General features: G+C 45.6%; 4 non-coding genes across 4 annotated transcripts; 2 read left to right on the forward strand and 2 right to left on the reverse strand.

Annotated features, from left to right (window-relative positions):
- Positions 1-642: 642 nt before the first annotated feature.
- Positions 643-715, forward strand: TRNAV-CAC (transfer RNA valine (anticodon CAC)). Its single transcript has one exon. It is a non-coding gene; the product is annotated as a tRNA-Val (tRNA).
- A 2,633-nt stretch (positions 716-3,348) lies between these two features.
- Positions 3,349-3,421, forward strand: TRNAV-AAC (transfer RNA valine (anticodon AAC)). Its single transcript has one exon. It is a non-coding gene; the product is annotated as a tRNA-Val (tRNA).
- A 6,451-nt stretch (positions 3,422-9,872) lies between these two features.
- Positions 9,873-9,946, reverse strand: TRNAN-GUU (transfer RNA asparagine (anticodon GUU)). The gene has a single exon. It is a non-coding gene; the product is annotated as a tRNA-Asn (tRNA).
- A 4,249-nt stretch (positions 9,947-14,195) lies between these two features.
- TRNAH-GUG (transfer RNA histidin (anticodon GUG)) lies at positions 14,196-14,267 on the reverse strand. The gene has a single exon. It is a non-coding gene; the product is annotated as a tRNA-His (tRNA).

Consider the following 14,267-nt stretch of genomic DNA (forward strand, 5'->3'; position numbering starts at 1 on the left):
TGGGATTAAACAACAGGACTCTAAAAGTCGACTGGCAACACCACAGCTGCAGGACCGGGGCTCCCACAGTCCCACCCCCAGGACTCTGCGGGGAGGGTAGGGGGAAGCGCAGCGGGGAAAGGGCTTGCGAGGAAGGAGCCCGCGGGTCAGGCGCTTCGGAGCAGAGGGAGGGCGAGAAGAGCAAGTCCTGCGGCTCCCGGGTGGGTTCGAAACATCGATCATTTCCGAGAGCGCCGAAAAGGCCGACTGAACAGGGTGGCGCCGGCGCTGGTCCACAGCACGGGAGGAGCGGCGTTTACACTGCTGGGCAACCGGGTCACCCTGGTCTCAAACAAAGCCAAACTTCAGCTTCCTGGAGCTGAAGCGTCCACAGAGGCGACCCCCGCCCTCGGGTGCATAGCAGCACAACTGGAGACTCTGCACTGGGTGTGGGATCCGGAAGTCAGACTCTGGGGTGCCCGAGGGGCCCGGTTTCGGGGGAGGGAAGGAGCCCTAAAGCAGAGGCTCTTGGGAGCCGCAGTCTCCTCGCCTGAGACTGGTGGTTCCAGGTTCATTCTTCAATTTGAAAGACTGGTGACCAAGAGAGTGCCGGTAGGACTTGAGGTTTCGGTGGACATAGAGTCAAGTTCCCACACAGCCATCGTTTCTGTAGTGTAGTGGTTATCACGTTCGCCTCACACGCGAAAGGTCCCCGGTTCGAAACCGGGCAGGAACAGACTTGCTGTTTTCCTGAGATTTACATTCCCATTCAAGAAACTAAAAAGGGGGGCAGAAGGTGTGGCAGTAGTGGGTTCTCTTAAATTTTCCTTGGCCCAAGAAGCATGGGAGGAGTTCCTTGCCTCCTGAAAGCCCCATCGGCCCTAGAATCAGCCCTGGTTTCTCCGCTCTGAGTCACACTGTAGACCAAGCCATAGTCAGTGAATCCAAGGAGAGCACAGGACAAGAGTGACTTCAGGATGCCTTTACCTTCTGAAATCCCCGCACCTTCTCATCTGGGGCCTAAATAGTCTCTACCGCTGGCACCTACTATGTCTCTGAAAACCAAGAAGTTTATTCCTTGTGAAGACTTGGCTTTCCCTCACCCCAGCACACGTGAGAGACACCGAATTTGAGTCACAGAACAAAAGAACGAATTCAACTCTACACCGCCGGCTGGAGCCAAAGACGCAGGATGAAGAGCGTCGGGCTCTGCGGATTGAGGAAAAGCAACCGGTCCTCGTGCCACTATCAGGAGAGGCCAAGAAGTTCATTGGAAGTAGGTCAGAGATCAGGGAGTAGATGGACCCGCTCATCACCCACTGAGAGCCAAGTGGCCCATGCTTGACAAGGAAACATGTTTAGAAGGAGAGCGTTACCTCTCACCAACCCTGGATTCCAGGTCTTCCCCCATGATCTGCCGCGCCTGCCCTGTCTGCACCTTGGATGACACCAACTTCCTTGGGCTCAGACCAAGAGTAGTATCTGACGCAAGGCTTTCCTCAGACCCCACATCCCGTTAGGACTTCGTGTTTGCTTCTCGGTCCATGTGGACTTTGGTCTACACAGGCCCTCTTGTTCTAGACTCTGGATTTGTGTAAACGACTTTCCTGATAAAGGCGGGAAATCAGTGGAACGCTCGGCTCCCTCACCCTGAAGCTCGGATGAGGATGGTGGGGGCGTTGGGTGGCCGTTGGGCTCAGTGCTGGGCGGCTTCCCTCTTCTGGGCCCGGCCTCATGGGCAGGGGCAGGGCCCGGTCCCCTCAGCGCGCTCGCCTCGCAGGCTCAGGAGCCCCGCGCCTTCCCTTGCGGCTGCAGGGAGCCATGTGTCTGTGGTCCCTCGGGTGCCTGTTGTCCCTCCACCCCGTCCGGGAAACGACCACCGCCCCCTGGTCCAGTCGACGTGAGACGGCAACGCCGCCGCCGGAGGCGACAGAAAGTTGGCGAATCCGTTCCTCTGGCTGGACTTGGAAGGTGAAAACTAGGACCTGCAGGGGAGGAAAACAGGGGAAAGCTCATGAAATGTCCTGATCTAAAGCTGCTTTCAAGTCCGCCTCTTTGGGGACTCAGGCTCCAGCGCTGGTGAGGATGCTGCCGCGCGGTCGCACCCTCGATTGCACTCGGAGTCCACGCGGAACCAGGCGGAGCCCCGCGACCTGGGGGCCGGTGCGCACGCGGCCCGCGCCTTCCCCGGAGTAGGAGCCCCTGACCGGAAGAAAACGCGGTGACCGCCGCACCAAGAAAATGAGAAAACCACTGCCGGAGAAAACGGCACATGCACCTCCAAACTTGTTACCCTTCTAAAGGAAACCAGAGACAGACAGACAACTTTGCATTAAAGTCTTTCAGCAAAAAGAAACTCTGCCTGCTTGTGAGGTGAACACGAAAACCCCTCCCGACAACTGTTTTCCGGAAAACCGCCTTTATCTCTCTCTCCTCCTAGGTTAAAATTCGAGCTCCAAGACCTGTTGGAAAATATTATAAAAGGCAAATAAAAGGCGTTTCAGACATTGTAAAAGGGAAAACAAAGCTGTCCTTCAAGCAGAATCTCAAGCACAGTGAGGGATGAATCACCACGAGATCTGTGTGGACAGAGCCTGGCTCCTCAGCGGCCTTATGCAGAGACTGACTGCAAGCAAACTCAGTACAGGCTGGGAGGCCCGACCCGCGTTCATGTTCGGTATTTCCAAACAGACAAAAGACCTGAGCCGTCAGCCTTTGCTGCGCTTCCTGCTAAAACGTGAAAATGTGACGAAAGTCTTGACTTAAACTTGACGACTAGAATAAGCTACAGAGGCAGGAACCTGAGGAATCACCTTTCCCAGGGATGACGCTGGAGAAGCGAGGTTGCGAAAGGGCTGCGACGAAAGAGCGCGAGGGTCAGGCGCATCAGAACAGAGGGGAGGGCGGGTCTTCGGATTCCCGGGTGGCTTTAAAGCATGGATCATTTCCGAAAGCGGAGCCCACTGACCGCCGGCGCCGTGAAAAAGGCCACCGAGGCGAGGGTCTGCAGCCCGTAAGGGGCTGTGTCCTTGTTGCTGGGCATCGGGGTGGTCTGGGTCTGAGAGGCACCTAAAGCCCCAGGCTCCTTCGGCTTCTGGGAACTGGGGAGTCAGAGAGGGCGACCCCTCCTTTCCGGTGCGTAGCTGTACTCTAGTTGCAGGATCCCGAGGCTAAAACTGTCGGGGATCCCCGGGGGCCTCGCTTCAGGAGAAGCGAGGAGCCCTAAAGCAGAGCCTTTCAGAAGCCACAGTCTCCTTATCTAAGGGATAGCCTGTACTTCCAGGATCCCCTTCCTTTGAAAATTTCTGATGGCCCTTGTGGTCAAACATAGAATTCTTGGGTATGTCATTAGAAACATATAGCCGTGTGGTTTCCGTAGTGTAGTGGTTATCACGTTCGCCTAACACGCGAAAGGTCCCCGGTTCGAAACCGGGCGGAAACAACCTTACTTTTTCTCAGAGTTGTATACATTTTAAACGCAAAAAAGAAGTCAGCGGCGTGGAGTGAGAGACCTCGAAAGCAGCTGCATTTTCCATCCCCAATAAACAGGAGTTCCGTGACAGCCTGAAAGCTTGCTCCGCACTACAAACCAAGCCTCCTTCGTCTGAGTCACTGTGGACACCAGGGCACAACCAGCTACTCCAAGGAGGGCACAGAACAAAACCTTTACCTCCGGAAATCCCCTCAGCTCCTCTGGCGCCTACATTTCCTCTACACCCTGACACATATTATGGCTCTGAAAACCAAGAAGTTCATCCGTCTGAAGCACACTTGGCTTTTTCCCACCTCAGCACCCTTGGTTTGCATGAAAGAACAATAGAAACCGAACTGACTCTTCACTGGGGGCTGGAGCCAAAGACTGGTAGAAAAGAACTCCGCTCAACTGAGCTGTCCGGGCATGAAAAGGTGCCCAAACACGTGCCATTAGCAGGAGAGGCACCTGAGCCAGGTCAGAGATCAGGAAGTAGAGCGATCCATCCATCACCCTGTGAGAGCCAGTCAGCACCTGACTCATAAGGACAGCAGAGGTTCAGAAGGACAGCTTGACCTTGGCTCTGATGCACACAGCGCTAAAGCTAGACCAGGATGGAACCCAGCCTGTTACCTTTCAGCCTGGCCCCAGAGCCCAAAATATGGCCCAGGAGAGGAGAGGGGAAGGGTAATGAACAGCCGGGCAGGAGCCGGGAGACTTGCGCAGCTTTGTTCAGCCCTGGGCCGCTGGGAATCGCCCCCTTTTCTGCTCTCAGCATCTATGGAATATAATATTTACTTTAGTTTTTACGTGGAGATGCTAAATAAGACACTTTGTGAGGTTCCCTGGTGGTCTAGTGGCTAGGATTTGGGGCTTTCACCACCACAGACTGGGTTTGATTCCGTTTTGCTGGCATTCTGATTTGTAGTTTGTATTGATTCCACTGTGTCTGTGTTCATTCCACTCTGTCCCTCCCCAAAATAAGGTACTGATACAGCTTCTAGGTTGAGAATTCCAGTGGATAACACCCAAGGAGTTTTTTGTTGAAATTTCTCACTGAAATGTAATTCTGAAGAAGAAAAAACCAAAAAGTTTAGTTTCACTTTATCATAGAAACAAATTAGTATGTGCCTAGTATGCTAGTATAATAATTCAAGTTGATAATAAGGATAAATCTCAAATATTTTAACACTATAGAAAATTATAATAATTGATGTGTGATCATACAGAAAATGTTGTACTTCTAGAGAAGACTCCTTGTATGCATCACACCAGTTTAGTAATTTAGGTCTAAAAACTACTTTGTTTTCCAAATATTGTAATAATATGGAAAATATTGGTAGCATAGTATTCTAGTTTGCACAAGTCTTGGGTTTATTTTCTCTTCAAAATTCTAATAACACTGTACTGGCCTAAATTTTCTATACTGGTTTTACTTGTTTATCAAAATTTTTTTAATCCAATAAATATTTACATCTATGAAATTTAAAATTATGTGTTCCAGTAAATTAAGTATACCATATATGCTAAATAGAGATTGATATTATAATTCTAGAAATCATAGTCACTTAATTATTCTACTTACAATTTGGCGTATCATTTACTGTATGATTCCAACATACATTTCTCTATGTCAGGTCAACTTTTGATGTTAAGGTCTATTTTATCTTTGAAGTCTTTGACTGATATTAAATTGATTGATGTGTGATCTTTGCCTGTATAATGTATAACTGAGATAGAAATGAGAACCGCTGTTTTACTTCAATGCTGCCTCCTATGTTTCTAGATTATAGAATGGCCATATGTGAACAGGTTAAGAGGAGGCTTAGGTACCTTTTATAAGGAGGTTAGTGACTGTGTCCATCAATGTCACTGTAAGAATTGTGGAACACATGGAATGTCTGCTCCAGGAAGTGAGGTGCTATCACTGAAAGCCTGCTGTTTCCTTAAAGTCCTTGTTTATGTAATAATACTTAAAAAAAAAAAAAAAGATTTTAGTTCTTGGTTTCTTGCCTTCTACATCTGAAGTCATCCATCTTACTGTTATCATCTTCATTGTGCTTCTCTTATCTCCATCACTGCTAGAACCCTAGGCCGAGATGAGCAGATTAGCCTGGAAAAAACACACTGCCAGGAACCAGTTCTGCTCCCACTATACTGTCCCCTTTTGATCCTCCAGATGTGGACTCACCAGGGCAGAGACCTTGAGTTGACTCAAAATGCAGCATTTCTCTCCCCCTCCCCCCACAGCAGGGCCTGGCATCTAATAATTGCCTGAGTAGTGCTCAGTGATTAAAAGCAATCTAGTGCAATGGTGAAAGGAAAGATGAAAAGGAGAAGAAATTGGGTTGATTTGGGGAGACCTAGAGTATGAGGGACAGAGAATGACAGACAGACAAAGATACTCACAGAGAGTAGAGAGAATCTCCAAGAGTTAGGTTTACTTTGTGAGACCCTAAGAGCTCATGGTCATAGCAAACACTGCATCATTTCTCTCCCCGGGGGAGGGGGAACTAAAAAGCCTAAACTGAGCGCCGAAGAATTGATGCTTTTGAACTGTGGTGTTGGAGAAGACTCTTGAGAGTCCCTTGGACTGCAAGGAGATCCTACCAGTCCATTCTGAAGGAGATCAGCCCTGGGATTTCTTTGGAAGGAATGATGCTAAAGCTGAAACTCCAGTACTTTGGCCACCTCATGCAAAGAGTTGACTCTTTGGAAAAGACTCTGATGCTGGGAGGGATTGGGGGCAGGAGGAGAAGGGGACGACAGAGGATGAGATGGCTGGATGGCATCACCGACTCGATGGACGTGAGTCTGAGTGAACTCCAGGAGTTGGTGATGGACAGGGAGACCTGGCGTGCTGCAATTCATGGGGTCGCAAAGAGTCAGACACGACTGAGCGACTGAACTGAACTGAACTGAACTGAAGAGCTCATGAGTGCTCATGAGATTCAACAGAAGAACTCAGGGAAGGTCGACTAATAACTCTTGGTACCAGGTCTGCACAAGATGGATTGTCAGGTGCAGAATCCTATTGGTCCCAACAATTGTCTCAAATGGGATAATTTTTGCAGAAACAGCCAAACACTGTCAAGGAATCACATAGAGACAGTGATTGGCATGTTAAGGTAGGCTTAAATAAGAGGTCAGCCAGTTATTAAATGTGCACATCCAGATGGCAAAAATATATTCATGAAGAAAAGGGAAGAATAAATGTCTGAGACCAATGTTTTCCCCCTCTTATCACTAAATTTAGTGTGAAGCAATTCGGAGTCACTCTGATCAGTCTTCTCTGGACTTGAATAAGTAGGTCACCACCGAATTAATTAGAGTTATTGGAAGGCTTTCTAGAAACATCTTGGAAGTTTAGCTGCTGAACATATGCAACAGGGTGATGTCCACTTGGACTTTTGTTGTACCTCTAGCTTAGTTGAATCAGGAGGGTACCACTTCCCTTGTTAGAGTATCTTATAGACATATCTCATGTTTGTCATGATGACAAGATATGAAGAAAAAATCTGTTTCATGGAGTTGGAAAAATGGGAATACAAATTGGCATACCTGCTATTGAAATCAAACTAAGAACACTTAAAATCCCTTCAGCTTCTTACAAAGGTGGAGTGAAAAAATCAGATTTACCCTTCAGCCTGAAATCAGATCTCACTCTCCCCTTCTTGCTTGCTCCCAAAGGAAAAATAAAGGAAATTATATAATATCAGTTTCTAGAAACAGAAAATCAGGCAAAAGGGGACAGTGGCCTCTGAGAGATGAGAAATAAGGTGAGTCCTGCCATTGGCCCATGTTAATGCTTTCAGAGAGTGTCCAGGTTGGGCAAGAGAAGGGGGATTCAAGACCAACTCTTTGGATTGTTGAGTTTTGCTGAGTTTTGCTGGAGAGCAAGGCAGCCAGGGTTCAGAGAACAAAGGTCCAGTGATGAGAAAGCGATCCAGTGATACAAAAAAGCCTCCCGTAAGTAGTAAGCAGAGTTCTGACAAGAGTAGGCTTGTGGAGAAATGCCTCAGACAAAGAAAAGAAATTTTGAACAAGATCATAGAACAGTGCTTAAAGTTCATCTAGGATAGACGATTGTACACACTGTTGCCAGTCAGACTGGACTTCTGATATAACTCATGAACCTTGGAGAAGACCACAGCTCTAGAATAGTCAGCCCTTGAATGACCTACCAAAAAAATCATGAAGCAAAATCCAAAGAGATCAAACTGTTTACAAGTCACTTAACTGTACCCCCAAAACAAAACTCAAGGTAATTCATAGAAATACCAAAATACTAGTACTAATACCAAAAAACTAGCCAGAAGGGAAATTTTGATGCTGTCCAGCATCCAAACAACAACAAAATGCCAGGCATGCAAAGAGGCAGGAAAATATGATGCAAAAGAAAGAATATAATTAAGCAATCAAAACTGAGCCAGAATTGACATGATGTAAAACTCAGTAGAGAGGACTTTAAACAGCTACCATGACTATGTTACATATGATCAAAAAGTTCATTAGAAATGTGGAACACAAAATGGCATAAAAGCAAACTTTAGAGATGAAAATTATAACATCTGTGAGTCAACGACAGACTAGACATTGTAGGAAAAGGTTAGGGAATACTAAGCCTTGAACAACTGAAAACATCCAAAATGAAATGCCAGTAATTAAAAAAAAAAAAAAGAACATAGCACCACTGGAAGGTAGAGCAACTTTAAAAGGCCTAATATAGGAGTGGTTGGAGTCTCTGAAAATCCAGGAGAAATTTTTTGAAGAAAGAAAACTTGAGGAAACACAATAGAAAATACTCCAATCATAATGAAAGTTATGAACCCACCAATCAAAAGAGCCAAATGAACTGTGAGCACAAGAAACAGGAAGAAAACCATGCCCAGTCCCATTATAATTAAACTGCTCTAATCCACTGAAAATGAAAAAAACAAAACAAAACAAAAAACACACAATGCAGCCAGACAGAAAAGACACAGCACATTCTGAAAACAAAAATAAAGTTTGTGTCAGATTTCTCATCAAAAGAAATGGAAGTGAGAAATCAGTGAAGCAACATTTTTAAAGGACTGAGAGTGGAAAAAGTCAGGGTGGAAGTCTATGCTTGCTGCTGCTGCTGCTGCTAAGTCACTTCAGTCGTGTCCGACTCTGTGTGACCCCATGGACCGCAGCCCAACCAGGCTTCTCCATCCATGGGATTTTCCAGGCAAGAGTACTGGAGTGGGGTGCCATTGCCTTCTCCAGTCTATGCTTACTCCCTGCCAAAAAAAAAAAACAAACCCTGAAATATAAGTTGAATGATGACATTTATAGACATACACAGGCTGAAAGATTTCATTACCAGCATGTTCACACAGCAAGAGAAGTTAAAGGAATCCTTCAGGAAGGAAGGGAACTCACATCGGATGGAATTCCTGATGGACACCAAGGAAATGAAAGAAAAGAGACATGGCATATGCATGGGAAAATATGTGCTTTTTTATTATCAATTAAATCTCTTAAAAAATATGGAACAATTTAAGGAAAAGTAACAACCTTGAATTTGGGGGTCATAACATATGCAAAGTAAAATACCAGACAACAAAAGCATAAGGGCAGGCAGGCGAGAAATGTGAGGAGGTGTCCCTCCCTGGAAGGCAGACTGCACTGAATTACAGATGTATGTATGCTGTCACACCTAAAACAATTGCTGAAATAACAAGATATTTATAACCAATAAGTCAACAAAGACAAGAAAAAGGAATCACATACAAAACCATGTAAAGGCTGCTGCTGCTGCTGCTAAGTCACTTCAGTCGTGTCCGACTCTGTGCAACCCCATAGACGGCAGCCCACCAGGCTCCCCGTCCCTGGGATTCTCCAGGCAAGAACACTGGAGTGGGTTGCCATTTCCTTCTCCAATGCATGAAAGTGAAAAGTGAAAGTGAAGTCGCTCAGTCGTGTCCGACTCTTGGCGACCCCATGGACTGCAGCCTACCAGGCTCCTCCGTCCATGGGATTTTCCAGGCAAGAGACTGGAGTGGGATGCCATTGCCTTCTCCAGTGAAAGGCTGCGATAGAGTAATTACTCTTCCAGGATTCTACCCTGTCCTCATGTGTACAAGAATGATAACTGTCAGAGGAAAAGCATAGAACCAAACCGCAGAAGTACATGGAAGGGGTTAAATAGAAACTACAACAGTGGGAAAACTTCATTGGTAAAAGGAGTTTACAGGGTAAAGAAGATAAGCCTACTCTTTCATGAATTACAGGATTCCCAGTGACCTGCTTTTTCCTCCAGAGAGGGTGAAGGAATGTCCTTGTGTGTATGTGTGTGTGTGTACAAGACACAGAGGGCAGTTGGGTAGTGGGTTTGGGAGAGGATGCGCGAACTAGAAACAATCGTTCATTATTTACTTTCTAAAAGAGTGACACGCGTCCCTGGGTGGGCTCGAACCACCAACCTTTCGGTTAACAGCCGAACGCGCTCACCGATTGCGCCACAGAGACACAAGAGGACGCTGGTCTTTATTCTCACTGAAAGCAAGCCTAACTACCAAGCTAGGCGGAGCCACCTGTCTCTCACCATGACAGTAGCTTCTGCTCCAAGCCTCGGACAACCATGGAAAAGGAGTCCACTCCGCGCGTTGGATCCCGTGGGGAAGCCGGGCGATGCCCAAGGCAGAAGGGCAGCCGAGCGTCTCCGCCCCTCCTTGCTCCTCTCCCGTTTCAGATGCAGCGCCGGGAGACGCCCCGAGCCTGAGCCGAGGGGGACCCGAGGGAAGCTGAACATCCGGTGGGCTCAGTGATGGCTCCTTGTTTGCTACGCCTTTACTCAACCACCTGCGCCGCTGGGCAGCGGTTTAGTAGGTGAGATCCGTGTGGCCGCAGCTGGAAAGAGATCAGATCCCAAGAGGAAGAGTGAAAAGCAGGGAGAACAAAAAAAAGGCATGAATGAAACAAAGAGACCTCCCAGAAAGCCTGTGAGGAGATTGGGACCAGATCCTGAGAGAGAAAAATTACTTTTATAAAGTAGCAAAATAGGGAGGGAGAATCGGAGAAAACATCAAAGAGAGAAAAGCACGAACTTCTGTAAGTGTGCATGAACAAAACAGCAAAAACAGTGTGGTACATTTATGTGGAGACCTGTCTGTGCAGTTAGGACTGCAGTCATACAGGTCTGTGGTGCATTGTGCTTGTATAGCGTAAGTGCTGCATTGTAGCGGCAGCAACCTCGGCTCCGATCCAGGCTATAGCAAGGTAGTGTCTATAACCTGTCTTTCCATTTGCCTTTTTTCTTTTTTTTAGTTGACTTATAGTTGATTTACAATGTTCTGTTAGTTTCAGGTGTACAACAAAGTGATTCAGTTATACATACATACATGTCTATTTTTTTTCAGATTCATTTTCCTTGTACATTACTACAAAATATTGAGGATAGTTCCCTGTGCTATACAGTAGGTCCTTGTTGGTTATCTATTTTATATATAGCATGTGTATATGTTAATCCCAAACTCCTAATTTATCCCTCCCTCTTTTTCCCTTTAGTAACCATAATGTTTTCTAAGTCTGCAGGGCCATCTGTTTTGTATATAAGTTCGTTTGTATCATTTTTGGTTTTGTGTCTTATATTCCTCATATAAGCAATATCATATGAAATTTGTCTTTGGCTTACTTCAGTTAGTGTGACAATCTCTAGGTCCATTCATGTTGCTGCAGTTGGCATTATTTCATTCTTTTTTACATCTAAGTACTATTCCAACTCTTTGCTTTTAATTCCAGCACCAGCTATGTCCCTTAGCAGTGGTGGGAGAGCAGAGTTTGCCGCTGGCCTTGCAGTGATATACAGTGAGACGAGGAGTAAATCCCAAAGCGCACAAATCTACTGGTCAAAGCAAAACCTAGGACGATTACCTGTCTCACTGTTAAGCAGAACACAGCCCCAAAGTTGAAATATCACCTCTCAAGAAGACTTGTCTATAGTTTACACTAATAAAATAACATGGTCATTGCTGGCTTTTTCTGGTAAAGCTATTTCTTTTTTGCTTTGGTTTTAAATTTATTTTTTTTTTATTTTTAATTGAAGGATAATTGCTTTACAATATTGTGTTGGTTTCTGCCATATATCAACATGAATCAGTCATAGGTATACATATGTCTGATTGATCACTCTTGATCCTCCCTCAAGTTTCCTCAGTACCATCTTTCTAGATTCCATATATATGTGTTCATATACAGTATTTGTTTTTCTCTTACTGAGAGTGAAGATATTCCTGACATCAGTGAGGGCTTTATTCACACTAAAGGAGAACAAGGATTTAATGGCTTTACAATAAATACAAACTAGTCCTCACAGTCTATCTACAACTTGTCTCCAGTCACCATTCACTGATTTTTATGGAAACCGTAAATCATTGAACTATATTTTACATAGTGTAAAAAGTACACACCTTTAGTTCATAGGCAGTTTGCTGACTTTGGGCAAATGTAGTCATCACCTGAATCAAGTTATAGAAGATTCCCACCATCCTAGAAAGTCATTTGAGCCCCATTTCAAGGCAATCCCTACACTAGATCGATTGCTAATTATTATTGTGACGTCTATTGCAATAGTGTACTGTTGCTTGCTCTTGAAATTTAGATGAATGAATGTACATTTCTTGGTAACTTCTATTTCATGCAAAATTTTGTTCACTAAATACATTCATATTATTATGCATATCACATTAATTTTGGTATTATTGGAGTAATTCCGGTGGGGATTTTCTGGTGTTAATTGGTGTTCTTGATGAATATTCTTAGTGTTTTGATGAATATTCCATAACAGACTTTTTGTGTACGTGTACATCCACAGAAGTTCCGCAGTTGCTGGGTCATGAAGTCAAAGATTAACTTTAACTTTATTAGAAATTGCCAACAGTCTTCCAAAATGATGTCAAACCAACTACTACAGATGCAATTGCTCCAAATTTGTCAGCATTTGATAAATGAATTATTTTAAATATAGTCATGCTGGAGGGCGGAGAAGGCAATGGCATCCCACTCTAGTATTCTTGCCTGGAAAATCCCATGGATGGAGGACCCTGGTAGGCTGCAGTCCATGGGGTCTCGAAGAGTCGGACACGACTGAGCTTCACTTTCACTTTTCACTTTCATGCATTGGAGGAGGCAATGGCAACCCACTCCAGTGTTCTTGCCTGGAGAATCCCAGGGATGGGGGAGCCTGGTGGGCTGCCATCTCTGGGGTCGCACACAGTTGGACACGACTGAAGTGGCTTAGCAGCAACAGCAGCAGCAGTATGCTGGAGGGTGTGTAATGATATCTCCTTATAGTATTACTGTTTATTTCCCTAATGAGTAAAATTATCAAGAATATTTTGTTACAACTCCTGGTCATTAAAACATCTACCTTTGTGATCCAGGAAGACCCTGGCTTAGGTTTCCCAGGAAAAGAAAAAGCAGTGCTGTGATCTATCCCCATGGTGCAGACGGATCCTCCAAAGTATCTCTGGTAGACAGAGACCCAAGTTAGAGTTGTTCCCAGAGGCCACTGTCTCACATTCAATGACTGGCCCAGCAAAAGCAGATGCTGCCGCCCTCCCAGGTTTTTGTCATCTCCCCCCACTGACATCTCACTTGTCAGTTGAGCAGGGTGGAATATATTTTTAAAATATTCTCTTTCAATCTATAAATTCACATTCATTTCCCTGAGTAATTGGAATTTCCAATTTGTCTCACTACCACAAGGAAAAACCTGTTATTGGTGACATAAGCAGACAGTTCCTGTAAAAATCAACACCAGAATATCAATGCTCAGGCCTGGGGCATCTCCGGGTGATCCAGATACATGCCCTGACTCTCCAGTTGCTGCTGTTTGGAATCCCTGTGGTCTCTACCAGGCAGTGGGCACGTTTTCCCTTTTCTCTTGGACACTTGCTCAGAAGACCTGTTAGGACAAATGTTATGTCCATTGTAGGGCAAGAGGTGAGAGAGGGAGTGGGGGTGGTAGATGAGGGGTGGGGGGGTGTGGACCAAGCCTGCAGAGGCAGCAGTGGAAGAGACAGCACAGTGACTGTGGGTGTGTGTGGGTCTGGAAGAGCTGCTGAAAGGCAGTCTGGGGGGTGAGCGTATGTGCTCTGCCTGTGTGGGGAGGAGCAGGAAGACTGGGAGATCTTTGCTAGAATTACTTTGCAGAGAGGGATTTGGTAAGGGTGGAGGGGAGGAGGGTGGCCCTGAAGAAAGATGGTGGCTCATGGGGTACCTAGCAGCAGAGATACCGTGATCTTGAAAGGGCTTAAACCAGGGCAAAGCCTTGTCCATTGCCTTCGTGTGGTGCTGAATTCTGTGATTTTCTTACTACTGGGAAACTCGACTTCAGAATTTCTGCTTGATGATCTCTAGATAGTAAAATGTGTATATTCATTTAGGTGAGTTTGAAGAAAGGACAAGCTTAAACTGTGGAGTGGCCATCAGAATAGATTAGAGTAGCAAGGGATGGATAGGCATTACCCGGAAAATGTATCAAAGGGCCTCATCCAAGTGTATCATCCACACTTGGCTAATAAAAATTTTCTACATCTTGATCCTGGTAATTATTTCACGTCAAATAGCTGTTCATTTGTGCATCTTGTTCTGTGATTACACACCTTAATAATTTCCTTTTTGGATAGAATTGGCGGTCACATTTCAGAGAACTCAGTGTAGACCATTACGGCGTTTAAGAAAAGAAAAAAACAAGGAGATGCCAGGTGTAACCTAATGCCGTGACTCGGATTCGAACCGAGGTTGCTGCGGCCACAACGCAGAGTACTAACCACTATACGATCACGGC

This window comes from Bos javanicus, chromosome 3, assembly GCF_032452875.1.
Source record: "Bos javanicus breed banteng chromosome 3, ARS-OSU_banteng_1.0, whole genome shotgun sequence".
Taxonomy (NCBI): Eukaryota; Metazoa; Chordata; class Mammalia; order Artiodactyla; family Bovidae; genus Bos; species Bos javanicus.